Source organism: Lolium perenne, chromosome 3 (assembly GCF_019359855.2).
Source record: "Lolium perenne isolate Kyuss_39 chromosome 3, Kyuss_2.0, whole genome shotgun sequence".
Taxonomy (NCBI): domain Eukaryota; kingdom Viridiplantae; phylum Streptophyta; class Magnoliopsida; order Poales; family Poaceae; genus Lolium; species Lolium perenne.
In genome coordinates this window covers 309985329-309995853 of record NC_067246.2, presented here as the reverse complement: position 1 = coordinate 309995853, position 10525 = coordinate 309985329, and the positions used below count along the sequence as shown (strand labels likewise).

The 10525-nt window shown below is 38.9% G+C and overlaps 1 long non-coding RNA gene across 1 annotated transcript; it reads right to left on the bottom strand.

Annotated features, from left to right (window-relative positions):
• Positions 1-2183: 2183 nt before the first annotated feature.
• On the bottom strand, positions 2184-4306 carry LOC127345406 (uncharacterized). The gene is made up of 3 exons (XR_007878661.1): positions 4018-4306; positions 3648-3901; positions 2184-3553 (listed from the first exon to the last, which is right to left on the bottom strand). It is a non-coding gene; the product is annotated as an uncharacterized lncRNA (long non-coding RNA).
• Between the last annotated feature and the right edge of the window lie 6219 nt (positions 4307-10525).

Sequence of the window (10525 nt, the reverse complement as noted above, 5' to 3'; positions counted from 1 at the left end):
AGTTTTCATAATCGTCGAGTACTTTTCGGCTGAAACCTTCGAGATCTACTTACCCTCTACTTCCAACTAAACCCTAGCCTACAATCCATAGGCATTGACAAGTTGATACCTTGTCAACGGGTGCAAGCCAGATTTGCACATGCGAATACCAAGGATAAAACTTTATGAGCCTAGCATGTACAGACATGGTCTCAGAAAGTCATCATGATACAATGGATAAAATTATGAGTGAAATTGTTCATCATATTACAAGGTTACTAATAGTGAAATCCGGAACACTTGTCATATGATGATCAACTTCAAAGTAAGAACCTCAAGGTTATTGGTATTTGACCAACAAACCGAGAAGTTATTGAAGTTGATGTGTTTTTCTGAATAATGATGAAAGCTAAAAGAGAAACTACAAAAGATTATTGGCAGAAAGAAAGAAAAGACTAGAATGTCTAGCTCAGGTGTATATAAATGATATACATGTTATGGTTATATTCCTAGTTAGGTCACACTATGAAATTCTTGGGTATTAGTACTATATTGGTTGGTATGAAGTGTCATACAAAACAACGCAATACAAGAATACAATGGCCTAAGTGACTGACAAGGAACATGATAGGAATGCACGTCTGGAACAAAATAAAATGTTATTATGTTCGTCGTTAGCATTCTATCTAGCCCTTAGAATTTATAATAAAGAACTTAATAATTGTTATTTTGCTCTGGTCAAATGAAAACAATGAGTTGTTTAAATTATGACATTACTCCATGTACGATGGATAAGTTATTATAAATCTTAATGGTGAAACACACATACATAACACTGACGCTAAAATGCCATAAGGCAAATGATTTGAATTCCACTTATTTGTGGAACCGCCATTTAGGTCATGTTAGAAAGGAACGCATGAAGGAACTCCATGCAAATGGATTTTTGGAGTCATTTGATTTTTGAATCATTTGGCGCTTGCAAATCTTTTCTAAAGAGAATGACTAAAATACCGTTTATAGGCCAAGAGTTGAGCGGGCAACTAACTTAGTGAAAACATACATGATGATGTATGTGGTTCACTGGACATAGTTGTGTGCGGGAGATTCTTCTACTTCATGAAAACTTCAAACAATGAATTGAATATATATATGGATATATTCCATAAGGAAGAAGTTTGAAACATTTGAATAGATTCAAATAAATTTCAGCATGAAGTGGAAATCATCGTAATAGAAAAGTCAAATATCTATGATTGGATCATGGTGGAAATATTTGAATTACGAGTTTTAGCGAACATCTAAGAGAGTTATGAAGTTGTTCTACAACTCACGTTTCTTGGAGTATCATAGTGATGATGAAGTATCCAAAAGACGTATCCAAACCTTGTTGGATCAATGATAAGATAAAATATTGATGCCATTATATTTTTTGTGGATTATGCTTTAGTGACTACCGCTTTTACACTTAATAGAGCATCATCATGATCCGTTAAAATGACACCATACGAGTTATGGCATGGGTATGAATCCTAATAGTCTTTTCTTAAAATTTTGGTATGCATAGCATAAGTAAATAAGTTTACAACCAAAATCGGATGAATGTCTTTGTTGGTTATTCCAGAGAATTGATTGGGAATTCTTCCCACTATGTAGACAAAGACAAAAGTGTTTGTCAATGTTTCTTATTTCCAAGAAGTTGTTTCTAGCGAAGTATTTGAGTGGGAGGAAAATAGAACTTGATAAGGTTTATAAACCTGAGCATAATGATCAGAGTAGCGCAGCATCGGAATTGGTTCCGGAAGCGGCCACGACGATCATGCACTACAAGAAGACCCCTCCTACAGCAACGCATTTATATGTATCTAAATGTCAAAATAGGCGTTGCTACCGTCTTTACCAACGGATAATGATGCGTTGCATTTTTGGGTGTTGCAAGGACTCAATGCAACACATATAGCTCCGTTGGTAACCATGGATAAAAAGCGTTGCAAAATACCAACATAGTTCAAGCATCAGTTGTATGCGTTGGTAGACAATATAAGTGGATTGATCATTTCATTTAAAATATATTTTTTATTTCAAAATAAGCATTACGTTATGGACTACATTGTTTGAGCGCCTCAATCTTTTTCTCAGCGAGAGAATATAATTTATTAGAGACATACCACAACAAACTGAATAGAAATGCATCTCGTGGAGAAATAATCCAGTGCATATTATATATATCATTGTAAAAATACATAAATTACAGACAACATACAATCTTGATTCTGCACTTTGAATGACTATCACAATACATGGAAATTATTCAAAGATTACACTGGTTACAATCTTGATTCAAAATGACGATCTAACTACTCTATGTAATCCTACTAATATTCTGCCTTTATATGTGCAGAGCATATAACTGAATAAAGTCCTTGCTGATCATTTGGTCCTGCAATAAACAAATTTGTTATTTCAGTATAATAGTGGTAAGCTATACGGGTATAGTGAATTTTACTATTACTTGCACTAAACAGAGAGAACCAAGAAGTAGAGACAAACTAATGATAGTACGTATTAACTTCAGAAATGGAAAACTTGCCAGAAATCCATTTGGAAAACTGTTCTCTTTCAGCATCCATTTCTCCTTTCTGAGTCATAGAATATCCGAAGATATAGAGCAGTGCAGATGACATGTAGGTACCAGAAATACAAATCCAATAATATATGCACTAGTGGTCAACCGTTCCCCCAAGCTTGTAATTAAACAATCCTGACTCTAAACCAATGGGAATGCATTGTAGTTATATATGTCCACATTAAATTCCGTTTGAAAAGATCACAAAGAGCTTCACATACCCAGAAATACTAGAGCTGCTAAATCAAAACTATATAAAGAATGGAGCACTGGAAATATAAGACATAGATCTGTCCAGAAAAGAAATAGAACACATGCATGTAACAAACCATCGTTATCATCAGTTGAACGCTGATGGGTGCCTGACATCTTGTGCCCATGCAGCATTTATTCTACACAATGTAGTAAGGCCAATTTTTTTTGTATCAAAGTACGTAGCAGACAGGTTTTTATTCTGTATAACATGTAGTAGTAAAAGGTAATCTAAATATAAGATGCAGTTGATATTATGTAGTATCAAACTTCAATATAATAGGAACATGTATACTCCTACCCTTAGAGATTAAGCTGGAAAAAATTGAAAAGTAGCATACAAACATTTCTTATACTGATAATTCAGCATTCATAATTGAACAACAGAACTCGTTGTACGCTAATCATCGATATTAGTATTGCTGATCGTTACCATAATTTAAAACTTAAAAAACAGCATCTTAATTCTTAAGGGCTTCCTTATTTAAGTGACAACGAAGGTGAAGAAGTTAAATAATAAGGATCATCTGATTCATAAGGATTGGCATCTGATGTTTTAAGAAAAACACACAGTTCCATAAATACCAGGAACAAAAAAAAAACCTGGACGATGAGAGATCTGCCCAACTGCTTATTAGTGACACTGCGCACCTGCAGCAATTTGCAGATCCTCATCAGCAGACAACACCTCAGAACCTCGTATTGGAAAACAGTAACCAGGGTTAACCAAATATTAAAATATAGGAAAAAGTAGTGATGTAGGAATAAGATGAGAAAAAAGGCTGCTCACAGTCACAGGAGTGCCTGCCCATCGTCAACCCATTATCCAGGCTCCATCTTGTGCGTCTTCTCTGTTCCGCTATAGAGAAGGAAATAAAAAAGGTATGAAAGCAGAAATACTGATAAAAGAGCACGCATGAATTAGAGAGGAGAAAGGGAACAAGCTCCGTTAAACCTGTCAAGAACGAGGACTTACCTCCCAACCTAGCACAATGAACTGTGGCACGGACTCCTCCGATAGAGTAGGCACCCTCGAACATGGACCTGTTCAAATGCGGAGATCCAAGATAGAGAAGAAGCAGCCTAGGGATGAGGAATAGAGAGATCGACCGGGGCAGAGATCAAAATACGGCTGTTCGATCAGCACGCAAGTCAATTACCTGTCTCTGGCAAATGACAACTCGAGGAAGGTGGCCGCGGGAGCAGGTACTTCGTCCGGTGATCACCGATCTAGGGTTAGGCGGCTGCTGCGTTTCCGCCAGCGGATGCGCATCAATCTGGGAGGACTGCGGACTGGGCAGAGGAGATAGCAGGGAGGACGTTCCTACGGTCTAGAGTACTTGAGATCCCCGGCGACGGGAGATCGTAAATTTTGTGATGAGATTGGGGCGGCGGGGACTAGGAGGAACAACTGGTGAGAAGGGAGAAGAACAAAGGGCAGACGTGTCGATGGTTAGTAGATATAAGAACTACCAGCTTCTTTATGGGCCTACAAACAGGGAACGATGAACTTTTTAGGCGCAAGCAGATCGCGCCACATCGTTGAAATTTTCATCCTCGTCGCGCGCAAATTTTAGAATGTATATGGAAAAGATATATGGTTTAGCGCCATCTGTTTTAGCATTTTTTTTTTTGTTTCCCTATTGTTGTTCTCTATTTTAGTTCAGTTCTTGTACGCGAACAACGGATGTAGCCTCCAACCCATATATGTGTATCTACGGATAAATTTTGCAACGTATATTTAAGTAGTTGCAAGTTATGCGTTGCTTAAGGGGGAGTTTTCTTGTAGTGATGGCTCCCATGACTACAAAGTGTTTTAGCCATGGAGATCGAAGTACATATTGAACCTTGTAGGTATGGTTTACTTTGTGATCAAATAAATGATTTGTGGACAAAGGATTGATTTTGAACAATGATAAACCAACTACAAACAAAGAAGTTATGATGGGCCCTGACTCCGTTAAAATGGCTATACGCCATGAAATCCAAGATAGATGAATACTTTTTGAAAGTAAATGAATCTATAAAATTGATGGACTTGGATGAAATATCCTTGAAGAAGCTTGACTTGTCGAAAAGTTGTTTACGACAAAGTTCAAAGAGTTGACTACGATAAGATTAGATCTTCCATAGCAATGCTTATAGTCTATGTGGATTATTCTAGAAATCACTACATATTTCTTTTATGAGATATGCTAGTAGGATGGCAAAATACATTACTTAACAGAAGTGTGTATTAAAGGTGTATACAAGATACAACAAATTGTTTTGCTAGTCCGTGGAATACTAGATAGATATACGAACTTCAATTGGGTGAAGTGTGTATTACGGAATTGGAATCTTCACCAGATGAAATAGTCAAAGAGTTTTTGATTTCATTAGAGACGATGAAGAGGCTTGCATTTGCAAGAAATTAAGTGGGAGCACTGAGACATATTTATAATACTTATGTAGATGACATATAGTTGGTTATAAATGATGTAATTATATACTTGATTTAAAAGGTTTCATTGAGAAATTAACTTCAATGAAAGGATATGGACTGAAACATATCTAGTGTCAAGATCTATGAAGATAGATTGAAACACAAAATAAGTTTAAGTCAAAGTACATAGAATGGATATTGAAATAGTTCAATATAGAAATATTAAGAAAATGTTCTTGTCATGTGAAGTTTTAACAAGACTTGAGTGTATCTGACACTCAATGAGTAAAAACACATGAGAACCAACCTGAGGTTGGGTGGTTAGGAGGGTGGTTGTACCCCCAGCCCACCAGAGTTCAAACCCCAGGTTTGACATCTGTGTGTCTCATAAAGGCGGAATATTCATTCAGTGGGAGGCGACGTTCCCGTCGACAGCGAGGCGCCTGTGGTGACTTCGTCAATTTCAAGATCCAATCCGCCGGCTCAGTCTTCTGGAGGTGCTCATAGGGGTAGGGTGTGCGTGTGTGCGTTCATAGGGGTGAGTGTATGCGCGTGTATATGAGCGCCTGCGTTTGTACTGTGTTTCTCAAAAAAAAATGAGTAAAAACACATGAGTGATTATAGATCACGGATAATATGTACACAATCAGATGTCCTGTGCTCTAAAAACTGTTATGAGCATGTACCAGAATGATTCATGTGATGATCATTGAAAAACAGTAAGAATATTCTAGAGTACTTGAGAAGAACCAAGGATATATATATTTAGTTTTGTATGGAGAAATGACAAAACAAATCGCTGTAAGGTGTTGCATCGATATTGGTTTTGTCACATATAAAATATAATTTCAATCTCAAATTTGACTAAGTATTGTTTAAAAGGTAGCACAATGAGTTAGAAGTTGTCTATATTAGATTTAGAAGAGTTCTAAATATTGTGACGGATTCTACAAACGAAAGGCAGAGTATGTTATTGTTTTGACAATGACTGAGAATGTTAAAGTCAAGAAGTTCTTTGAGAACTTGGTGTAGTTCCGATAGTGTCAGAACTTTGAAGCTATATTGTGTGTGACAATATTAGTGACATATTTCAGACCGCGGAATTAAGGTTCCACCAGAAGACCAAACATATTTAATGCCGACTCATTTGGAAATGAGTGATGCGTTGAGATGCAAATGAATTACAAAATACATACGGTTCTGAGCATGTCAGATCCGTTAACTAAAGCTCTCCCTAGGGCAAAGCATGACCAACACCAGAATGCCATGGGTGTTAGGTATATTACAATGTAATCTAGATTATTGACTCTAGTGCAAGTGGGAGACTGAAGGAGATATGCCCTAGAGGCAATAATAAAGTGGTTATTATTTATATCTTTATGTTTATGATAAATGTTTATATATCATGCTATAATTGTATTAACTGAAACATTAGTACATGTGTGATATGTAAACAACAAAGAGTCCCTAGTATGCCTCTTAACTAGCTTGTTGATTAATGGATGATTAGTTTCATAATCATGAACATTGGATGTTATTAATAACAAGGTTATATCATTGTATGAATGATGTAATGGACACACCCAATTAAGCGTAGCATAAGATCACGTCATTAAGTTATTTGCTATAAGCTTTCGATACATAGTTACCTAGTCCTTATGACCATGAGATCATGTAAATCACTTATACCGAAAAGGTACTTTGATTACATCAAACGCCACTGCGTAAATGGGTGGTTATAAAGGTGGGATTAAGTATCCGGAAAGTATGAGTTGAGGCATATGGATCAACAGTGGGATTTGTCCATCCCGATGACGGATAGATATACTCTGGGGCCTCTCGGTGGAATGTCGTCTAATGTCTTGCAAGCATATGAATAAGTTCATAAGAGACCACATACCACGGTACGAGTAAAGAGTACTTGTCAGAAGACGAGGTTGAACAAGGTATAGAGTGATACCGATGATCAAACCTCGGACAAGTAAAATATTGCGTGACAAAGGGAATTGGTATCGTATGTGAATGGTTCATTCGATCACTAAAGTCATCGTTGAATATGTGGGAGCCATTATGGATCTCCAGATCCCGCTATTGGTTATTGGTCGGAGTAAGTACTCAACCATGTCCGCATAGTTCGCGAACCGTAGGGTGACACACTTAAGGTTTGATGTCGTTTAAGTAGATATGGAAATATGGAATGGAGTTCGAAGTTTTGTTCGAAGTCCCGGATGAGATCCTGGACATCACGAGGAGTTCCAGAATGGTCCGGAGAATAAGATTCATATATAGGAAGTCATTTTATGAGATTTAAAATGATCCGAAAGGTTCTACGGAAGGTTCTAGAAGGTTCTAGAAAAGTCCGGAAGAAATAAGGATGGAAGGTGAAGTCCCAGAGGGACTCCACCCACCTTGGCCGGCCAGCCTAAGGGAGGAGGAGTCCCAAGTGGACTCCCCACCATGGTGGCCGGCCACCCCACCAAGGAAAGGGGGGAGTCCCACTCCCCCTAGGTTTGGACACTTGGAAGGTTTTTGTTGGGGTCTTATTCGGACACTTTGACCTAAACCTTGGGGCTTCCACCTATATAGAGAGGGGGAGAGAGGGGCTGGCCGGCCACTCAAGCCACCACCATGGCCGCACCCCTCAAGGGTGCCCTAGCCGGCGCCCCTCTCCCCAAACCCTAGCACCTCTCCTCCACTACTTCTCCCGCATATGCTTAGCGAAGCTCCGCCGGAGATCTCCATCAACACCGCCACCACGCCGTCGTGCTGCCGGGATTCCGAGGAGGATCTACTACTTCCGCTGCCCGCTGGAACGGGGAGAAGGACGTCGTCATCAACACCGAACGTGTGACCGAGTACGGAGGTGCTGCCTGATCGTGGCACCGTGATCAAGATCTTCTATGCGCTTTTGCAAGCGGCAAGTGATCGTCTACCACAGCAATAAGAGCCTACTCTTATAGGCTTTGGAAATCTTCAAGGGTTAGTCTTGATCATCCCCTCGTTGCTCCCGTCTTCTAGATTGCATCTTGGCTTGGATTGCGTTCTCGCGGTAGGAAATTTTTTGTTTTCTATGCAACAAATCCCTACAGTTGGGTCCTAAGAGGTTAGTCACAATAGGCTTGGCAACCCAAATGGTTCTTTTCTTGAAACCACTTTGAGTTCCAACAAACTTGGCAAACACATTGCCATCCTCATCCTTCCCTAGAGAATAATTATTATCAACAATTATAGGGTTAGATAAGGTACCACCTAAGCAAGAAGAAGCAAAGTGCCCCTTCTCACGACATAAGTAGCAAGTGTTCCCCTTTCTCTTCTTTATTGATTTCTTCTCTTGGGGAACAATATCTGCTTGGGAAGTGGCCTATCTTCAACTTGAGGTCGAGCATGAGCTTGACCTTGACCTTGTGGCCGTTTCCCTTGTTGTTTCTCACTCAAGTGCTTCTTCTTCTTCAATGGGCATGATCTAACATGATGCCCTTCAACCTTGCACTTGAAGCAAACCAACTTGGCCGGATCACTGACCTTATCTTGGCCCTTCTTCTTGTTGCTCTTTCTCTTGGACTTGTTCTTGTTATTGGAGTTGAATCCAAGTCCACTCTTGTCATTGGGGGATTGTTGCGCACTCAACATCTTGTCAAGTGCGGATTTCCCTTCATGACGCCTTTCCAAGTCTTTCTTCAAAGAAAGGACTTGAGCCTCGAGCTCTTTTATTTCCTCTACATGGTTAGTAGAAATACAAGTACTAGAGGAAGTAGAAGCTTCATTGTTAGAGCAACAAGGCAAAGTGAGTAATCCAACACAAGGTGTATCACTAGTTTGACTAGATGGATTACAAGGACTAGCACATGGCAATATAGCATTTGTAGTAGAGATTGTGCTAATGTCCATATGAGGCTCACAAGATGTTACCTTAGTGATACTAGCCTCACGAGCTAACTTTAGCCCATCATAGGAAATTAGATGGTCATCATGAGAGCCCGAGAGCTTTTTATGACTTTCTTCCAATTCCCTATAATTGCTAGTTAGCAACTCAAGTTGAGCCCTTAACTCAACATTCTCCTTTAAGATAGATGCTTCACAAGAAGTAGAATTAGTAGCACAAGCATCAACAATAGTTTTCTCATTTTCATGCATATAGGATTCAATTTTTTGTGTAAGCATAAAATTAGTATGTTTCTCATCTTTTAGCTCATGTGCTTGAGGAGAGTGAATCTCATTTCCCATTTTCAACATGGGACTCCAACTCCACTATGGTTTCCCTATATTTATTCAAGGTATCCATAGAGTGTTCGAGATTAGCACGAGCTTCTTTATTACCATGAAGAGAAGCATATATCGTTGCCATATTATGCACCAAGGTATTATATTCTTCATCATTATCATCATCATCACTCTCATCATTAGAGGAAGTGTTAGGAGTCAAAGTAGGAGATACCTTTGATCCATTTGCCATAAGGCACATGTGCATACCGGAGGATGAAGATAAAGATATTCTTGAATCCTCATTTGAGAACATGTCTTGATCCATAGAGTGTTCGGTTTCCTCTACATTGTTAGTCAACAAACAACTAGAGGAAGTATAAGCATTTTGATTATGGGAGCAAGACAAGGTAAGCATATCATCATGAGATCTATGTAAGCAATTTACACATGATATGCAAGGACTATCAACACAAGCATGTAGGTTATTTTCAATGCTAGATGTGTTTAAGTCCAAAGAGGAAGCATTACAATGGGATAGAGATGAAGAATCATCACTATTGAGCACAATATCAACATTGCAATTTTCCTCACCACTCACCATATCATTACCTCGTGTCTTGCTACACGTTGGTGAAGTGGAAGAAGATGATAACTCATCACGACCGGAGGTGGAAGCAACTTGGAGCTCTTCATGATGTGAAGGGGAAGAAAGCTCCTCGGAGTCACCACCGACCAATTGAGAAGTGGATCCACCAAACATTTCCTTAAGCTTGATCCACATCTCATGAGACGATTTTCGCTTTATATATATCAAGAACCTACGAAAATCGGGTCTCAAGGATAATAAAAGCTCATTAGATACTTGAGCTTCAAGATGTAAGTTTTTCTCATCCTCTAAAGATAAATTTTGAGAATCCATTGGAGGAGAAAAACCGACATCTAGAAATTGCTCTATATGAGGACACAAGGTCCGAAGATTACAAAGCAAGCAATTTCGCCACAAAAGATAATTTGTGCCATTAAAGACAATTCTGTCATTG